We start from the raw sequence: 8,003 nt of genomic DNA, 5'->3' as shown, positions 1-8,003 counted from the left end.
ACATTAACCGCCGCGGACAAGGCGGCCGGTGGCTGCGGACCGCCTCTGTGTGCAGCCAACGGCTCGCCCATCATCAACTTTGGTTCCAGGTCGGTGACCGTGTGCTTCCATGGACGCAATTTCCAGTGGAACTTTGTCGTGGCCTCAATCACAGTTCCGATCCTCGGCGCAGATTTTCTGTGTGCACATGGACTGCTCGTTGATGTCGCTAACCACCGGTTGATTGATGCTGTGTCGTTCGCCACTTTTCCGTGTGACGCTGGGGGACTCGGACCATTAACGCACGCAAATTATTTGGCATCGGTTGACGTTTATCAACGTTTACTGACAGACTTCCCATCGCTAACGACTCCCGCCTTCTCCAACGCCGATACTAAGCACGGGATGGAGCATTTCATCCCCACAGTTGGCCCGCCGGTTTTTGCCCACGCGCGTCGCCTCGGCGCAGCAAATCTGGCAATTGCGAAAGGGGAGTTTGCTACGATGGAGTGTTTGGGAATTGTTCGACGTTCAAACAGTCCGTGGGCCTCACCCTTACACCTGGTGCCTAAAAGTGACGGTTCCTGGAGGCCTTGTGGTGATTTTCGTCCGCTTAACAATGTTACCACGCATGACCGCTACCCCATTCCACACATTCAAGATTTTTCCGCGCGTTTGGCTGGCACCACAATTTTTTCCAAAGTGGATTTACTCCGTGGTTATCACCAGGTGCCCGTACAGGTGGATGATGTGCCCAAAACCGCAGTGATAACCCCGTTTGGGCTTTTCGAATTCCTGCGCATGCCTTTCGGACTGAAGGGGGCTGCACAGACTTTTCAAAGATTGATGGACTCTGTGTTGCGCAACCTCGATTTTGTGTTCGTCTATCTCGACGACATTCTGGTGGTCAGTCCTTCACCAGGGGAACACCTGTCGCACTTAACGATGGTTTTGAAGCGTCTTGATTCACACGGCCTGATCGTTAACCCAGTGAAATGTCAATTTGGTCTGTCTGAGATCGATTTCTTGGGCCACCGCATTTCAGCACGGGGCTCTATCCCCTTGCCCGCCAAAGTGGAGGCGGTTGTGGATTTCCCCCGCCGTGCTTCAGTTAAGGCGCTGCAAGAGTTTTTGGGCATGGTTAATTTTTATAACCGGTTCCTTCCACGCGCAGCCCACCTCCTGCAGCCACTTTACGGCGCCTTGAGAAAGATGAAGGCTAATGATCCTATCGAGTGGTCTCCGCAACGGTCACAGGTGTTTCGACAAGCTGAGGACGCTCTCGCAGGTGCAGCCCTCCTGGTCCATCCGATCGCAACCACGCAAGTGGCTTTAACTACAGATGCGTAAGATATTGCTGTTTCGGCGGTGGTTGAGCAGCTGGTGGAGAACGTATGCCAGCCCCTTGCGTTTTTCAGTCGCAAGCTGCGGAATGACAAACGCAAGTATAGCGTTTTTGACAGAGAGTTGCTGGCACTCTATCTTGCGACACGCCATTTTCGTTTCCTTCTTGAAGCACGCCCTTTCACCGCTTTTGTGTAACACAGGCCACTTACATTTGCAATGTCGAAGGTTCCGGAACCGTGGTCGGCTCGGCAGCAACGGCACTTAGCGGCCATTTCAGAGTTCACAACTGACATTCAGCATGTGGCAGGTAAGTGTAATCCTGTGGCTGATTGTTTTTCACGCTCAATCATATGTCCGGTCCAGCTCGGGGTTGGTTTTTCGGAAATGGCCGCCGACCAATCCGAGGATCCTGACATCCGCAACCTCAAGGCAGCAAGTACGGCTCTTAAACTTGAGGAGGTAATAATGTGTGAAGGCGGTCTCGCTCTCCTCTGCGATGTTTCTACGGGTCGTACTTGTCCTGTGGTTCCGTTGGATTAGCGTCACTGTATTTTTGATTCAATCCATTCCCTCTCACACCCTGGCGTTTGTGCATCAGTCAAGCTGGTTGGGGCCAAGTTTGTCTGGCCTGGATTACGTAAGAACGTCAGGAGGTGGGCGTCTGCATGCGTGGCATGTCAGCGCGCCAAAGTCCACCGGCACACCAGGGCGAACTTTGAACCTTTTCCGATTCCGGCCAGGCGATTTAACCATGTCCACGTGGACCTGGTAGGCCCCCTCCCTCCATCGCAAGGTTTCACACATCTACTCACGATGGTAGAGCGGACCACTAGGTGGCCGGAAGCAGTTCCCCTGTCCTCCACGACCTCGGTAGATATAGCCCGTGCATTTCTGTCGTCCTGGGTCGCGTGTTTTGGCACACCATCCAATATCACCTCGGACAGGGGCCCCCAGTTTGTGTCGGAGCTCTGGTCAGCCATGGCAGGGTCCTTGGGTGTGCAGCTACACCGCACTACGGCCTACCACCCACAGGCTAACGGGTTGTGTGAATGTTTTCACCGGTCGCTAAAAACTGCGCTGCGGGCTGCGCTTTCGGACGGTAACTGGGTCGACCGCCTTCCATGGGTTTTGCTCCGGTTGCGTTCGGCTCCGAAAGAAGATCTTAATGCCGCCCTCGCTGAGTTAGTGCTGGGTCAGCCACTTCGTGTTCCCGGTGAATTTCTGCCAGAAGGTTCCGGTGCACCTTCCTTCCCCTTTTTGTCGGAGGGACCCCTGACTCCGACACCGGTTCACCATTTTGTTCCCAAAGTGTTCGTACCGTCTGCGCTTATGTCGGCCCCTTTTGTCTTTGTGCGCCATGATGCCCACCGCTCGCCCCTCCAGCCCCCGTATGACGGCCAATTTAGGGTGCTCGAGCACGGTGATAAGAGTTTCTGCTTGATGTGGGTGGGCGAAGGGAGCGTGTTTCTTTGGATAGGCTCAAACCGGCTCATTTGGTTGCAGGCGATGTGCTGTTGCCGGCCCAGGTCCCTCGCCGTGGTCGTCCTCCGAAACCCACAGCCTCACTTCAGCGTGTCAGTGTTGAGTGTCGTTCTCCCACTCGTGTCTCACCGGGGTCTCCTGCCCGACTAGTTTCGCCTGCGCCAGGAGACAGACTGCGTAGTTGTTGTGGCAGGCTAATTAAACCCCCTGTGAAGTTTTCATTTTGATGTCCTTCTGGGTGTTCTGGGGGGGGTCTGTGTGGCGGACACTAGGACCATGCTTCTCACCCAGCAGGCATACTGTAGGGGGCGTGTTTACGTGAATGTCTTTGGCTCAAATTTGTAATTGTTCAGATCCTCTTGTTGGCAGTCGTGGAATAAAGAAGTGTTTACAGTCAATCGTGTGTGCTCCTTTCGACTGCCACAATAGCAATGAATTCATAACGGTCGTTCTTGACCACTATTTCCAACTTTTGTATGGATCTTCGCTCTCGATTGCGAGAGCCCTATTTGGACGTGCAAGGCAAAAGTCGATCACTCCCCTCTGTTGGTGGCAGCTCGTCATTGCAACCTTCTGAAAGATGATCATATATATCATAGGTTGAATACCGCCATTCCGAATCCGTCAGGATTTCAAAGGAGAGATTGGGGTTTCAAAGGCTTCCAAGTGGTCACGATGTTTGACAGCTGTCCCAAGACTGAGTTGAAAAATTCAGCTGTCTTAATGTTTGACCTCAGGATTTCAAATGAGGGTTTGACTTTCATGTCAGGTCCTGTTTTTTTTTTTACAATAGTTCTAAAATGGAGTAAAAATAAATGTCAGGAGGTGTTTAAACATTTCAGAGTTGAAATGTACAGGTTAAACGGTCAGTTTTTCTCCCAAGCAGTGCTCTCAGGTCTCAACAGCGGTTGAAAAATGCCACAACTCAAAATGTCCCAGCACAGGACATGATTCCAAAAACCTCACATCCGAAGCCAGGGTTGAGACCCACCGAGTAATATTGACAGCTCCACTTCCTGATCAGTCAGGGTGTCAAAGGAGAATTTGGGGTTTGAAAGGCCTCCCCAAGTGGTCAAGAATTTTGACAGCTGTGCCTAAATGTAGCAACATTCTCCTCGTCCGAAATTTAACGAACACGCGGGGGAAAGGAGGCCGCTCCCCCCCACCCCAACATTTGGTGACCCCAAAGTGATTTCGGACTGAGGTTTCTGCCAACAGACAGAACATCGGGCGCCCACAATTGACGAGGTAAGAGGACATTTATCCTCTAAATTGATTTTATGTCTGTTGGCTGAGATCGAGGTAAGGATTCTGTCTTGAATTGATATTCCAAAAAGATAAATTGTGGATGGATGAACAGTGTGATGCGCAACTGTAACTTTGTTTTCAGAGATTCGCGAATAAAGATAAAGGTGTTCTCGGATAAAGAAGTTCGCGAATAAATAGATTTGCGGATAAAGAGGTTCGCGAATAACGAGATTTGCGAATGAAGAAGTTTGCGAATAAGAGAAGAATACAGAAGTTTGCGATAAAGAGAAATATTCGTGGATAAAGAGTACAGAGAAGAATACAGAAGTTCGCGATAAAGAGAAATATTCACGGATAAAGAGTACAGAAGTTCGCGGAGAAAAAAAGGAACCCTGATCGGGTACTCCTGTGTAAGAAGAGGTTTAAATAGAAGAAAGAGCAAGACAATAAAAATTACCAAACCAGAAAATACAAAAAAATTACTAAAGCAGAAAATACAAAAAAAGTTACTAAACCAGAAAAACAAAAACAATTACTAAACCAGAAAATACAAAAGAATGACTAAACCAGAAAAAAATTACTAAACCAGAAAATCCAAAAAAATTACTAAACCAGAAAATACAAAAAATTACTAAACCAGAAAAAAACAACAAAGACGGAGGGAGAGTTTATTAGGGAAAGTGAATGGTTCGATCTGAGACAAATACCAAACCATTCTGAATGAGTGTTATTGAGTGAACAAGTAAGAAATGCACGTGATGTGTGTGTGTGTGTGTGTGTGTGTGTGTGTGTGTGTGTGTGTGTGTGTGTGTTGTTGGGGGTGGGGGGTTTACCGGAACAAGAACGAGCGAGTGAGAAAGAATGACTGACAGATTGGATGAAGAAGTTTTGTGAGGATGGATGGTTTCCTCCAATGTCTTCAACTGCGTGTTTGGTGACGATGAAAGAAACAGAAAAGGCCTGTGCTATAAAAATGGCGACTTTGGAGTTGGAAGTGGAAAAAACTAACAGGTTGTCTACAAGAGCCAGAAAGGTGCAAAAGGATGTTAAAAAAGTTGTTCAAATGAAAGCAAGAGCAAGGATGATGGCAATGGGATGTGCATTAAAGTTGTCCCGTGTGACTGTCAGGGAAGAAAGTGTTGGTCTGGTACTACCAACCACCAAAAGGCCCTCTGCACCGCTACCTTACTCAGAGGAGAAAAAACTTGCAACAAGTAATCCTGCAAATTGTAGCTCGTCTTGTTCAGTTAAAAAATATAAAATACACAGCAGCTTGAATGACAATGTCAGATTGGAATAGCTGACAGCGCAGTGTCTAACCAGCAGCCACCTTGATACAATTTTAGGCACAAAGAGTCATAATTATAGCATTATTCAAACGTAGTCAGATCAATGTGTTATTGCAGAATTGTGTGTCAAAGTGGTAGCCCGTCGCGTTGATCAGCGGCCAACAAGTAGCTCTCACTTTCAAAACAGTTGGCGGCCATTGCAATCGAGCGAAAAAGAATAAGACGTGGCTAAACCTGCTTTGGTCGAGCCAACTCAAAACTTCTCGAAAACAGCATCATGGTCCTCTTTTATGCCGAGCAAATCATCCTCGTAATGCGCTGTCCTCCTGCGCACATTTTCACATGATTCATTTCAACACGTCAGACTTACGTCTGATCTCTGCTGGGTGACGAAACGCGTGTCTTTTTTAGCGGCTAGAAAGCGAGGCTAAATGATCCACAAGTATCCCGCGAAGCATTATCTTCTTCAGTTCAAGAAAGACATCTCTGTTGATTGTTCGTTTTGTGGAATGTCCCCTGAAACGATGGTTCACTTGTTCTGGCAATCAGAATCAGAATCAACTTTATTGTCATTGTATGACAGACAACGAAATTTGGGTGCCATTCCTTAGTGCATTTCGTAAAAAAATAAAATAACGATTTAATAAATATGCAATGCCCGTATACCAACAAATTTTGGAAAGATATATCCTGATTTGTATTGACTCTGACTTTACGCTATACTGTACTGGAAAAATATACTGTTTGGCTTCTTCAAAAATGAGGAAAAAAAAGACTAATCAAGTCTTCATTATACATTTAATAATCATTCTCGCTAAGTTCCATATCCACAAGTCTAGATGTAGTCATTCAAAAGCTCCTTTCTTAATTTTTGAAACGCAATCTAAGCAATATTTGAATTCTATCAATGTTTCTAAAAACAAGAAAGCTGTTAAAACTCTGACTTTATGCTCTTTGTTTGGAATTTCCATTTGAAATCCCCTGGATCTTCTTTTTGTTTATCTCTCTTCACACTGTGTATGTATTAATAACTTGTTCGTTTAGTTCTCTGTGATTTGACATGTTCAATAAAGATTGTTGTTTCATTTTAAAAAAACAAAAAGAAAGCTAGGCAACATAAAGAAAGTTAAATAAGATAAGATAGGCCCGGAAGCTTGAGCGAATGATGTTGTCATCCAATAAAGGAATAATGGACGTAATGCATCGAGACTTCAGTGCGTTCGGTTGTAATTAAAGAAAATGGGACGGTATTTTAAAGAGTTCAAGCTTGTTTGTTCTTTCAGTGATGTGCGTATAAGTCGGGGGTTGGCAACATGCAGCTCCAGAGCCGCATGCGGCTCTTTAGCGACATCTAGTGGCTCCCTAGAGCATTATAAAAAATGTTTGAAAATGGAAAAAGATTTTGATAGTAGGCTAATACAGGTCACATAGATATAAATACATGTTGCAGCTCCGAAAAAGGAGAGCTGTGGTGTTGGTTTTTCAAAACCTACACTTTATGCTTTTAACAGTCTCAACAAATGCAGACATGTCTGCGCCGGACTCCGTGCCTTCTCTCTTCTCGTTCAACTCGAGAGGCGTTCAAAGACAGCCTCCGAAAAACGGAAATTCATGATCACTTCAATGTCACTAAGAAAAGCGAAAATAATGCACCAAAACAAAAAATCAAGCGAGCGAATGATGTTGTCGTCCAATAAAGGAATAATAATAATATAATAATAATAAAGCAATAAGGAAACCCCCTCTGCCTACTTGCTCGGAGTCTTCACCCGTGATGTGCAACAGATTCCTTCAGTTTTTCATTGATAAGGTCTCTACAGCTAGGACTTCAGTCTCAAATACCGCATCTGACCCCTCTGTCCATATTCCGTGTTCGGCTGTGCTAAATTCTTTTGAAACTGTGTCCTTGAAGCTTTTGGCGGATGTAGTTCGCCAGACGAAGCCATCTGGCTTCCAGTGCGACTCTCTTCCCCCGCATTTCTTTCAGGAGGTTCGACCGAGTGTTGGTGCATCGGTCTTGGACATCATCAACAGCAGCCTCTCTTCTGGTATAGTTCCACAACAGTTTAAACATGCTGTGGTCCAACCCTTGATCAAGAAACCTGGTCTTGATCCAGATGTGCTGTCAAATTTCAGGCCCATTTCCAAACTGCCTTTCATTTCAAAAATGCTGGAAAAAGTGGTGCACATGCAGTTGAATTTTTTCTTGGATGAACATAACATCTTGGAGGTCTTCCAGTCAGGTTTCAAGACGATGCATAGCACGGAGTTAGCCCTGTTACGCGTTTCTAATGACATCCTGCTGGCAAATGACACTGGAGACTATGTGTATCTAGTTTTATTTGATTTAACTGCAGCATTTGATACAGTGGATCACAGCATTCTGCTGACTCGTTTGCAGCACTTGGTGGGCATTGGTGGTAGCGCTCTTGAGTGGTTTAGGTCCTATTTAGCTGACAGAACCTTGTGTGTCAGCCATGGCTGCTCTGAGTCACGCACTGCTCCCCTGTCATGTGGTGTTCCACAGGGCTCAATTCTGGGGCCTCTGCTGTTCTCGCTGTACCTGCTCCCATTGGGTACCATCTTAAGGAAACATGGTATTTCCTTCCACTGCTATGCAGATGACTGCCAGATCTATGTCCCACTGAGCAAAAAAGA

Source organism: Hippocampus comes, unplaced genomic scaffold, assembly GCF_001891065.2.
Source record: "Hippocampus comes isolate QL1 unplaced genomic scaffold, H_comes_QL1_v1.1 scaffold384, whole genome shotgun sequence".
In the NCBI taxonomy this organism is placed as follows: Eukaryota; Metazoa; Chordata; class Actinopteri; order Syngnathiformes; family Syngnathidae; genus Hippocampus; species Hippocampus comes.
The sequence above is the reverse complement of the archived record's forward strand: the minus strand, read 5'-3'. Positions refer to the sequence as shown.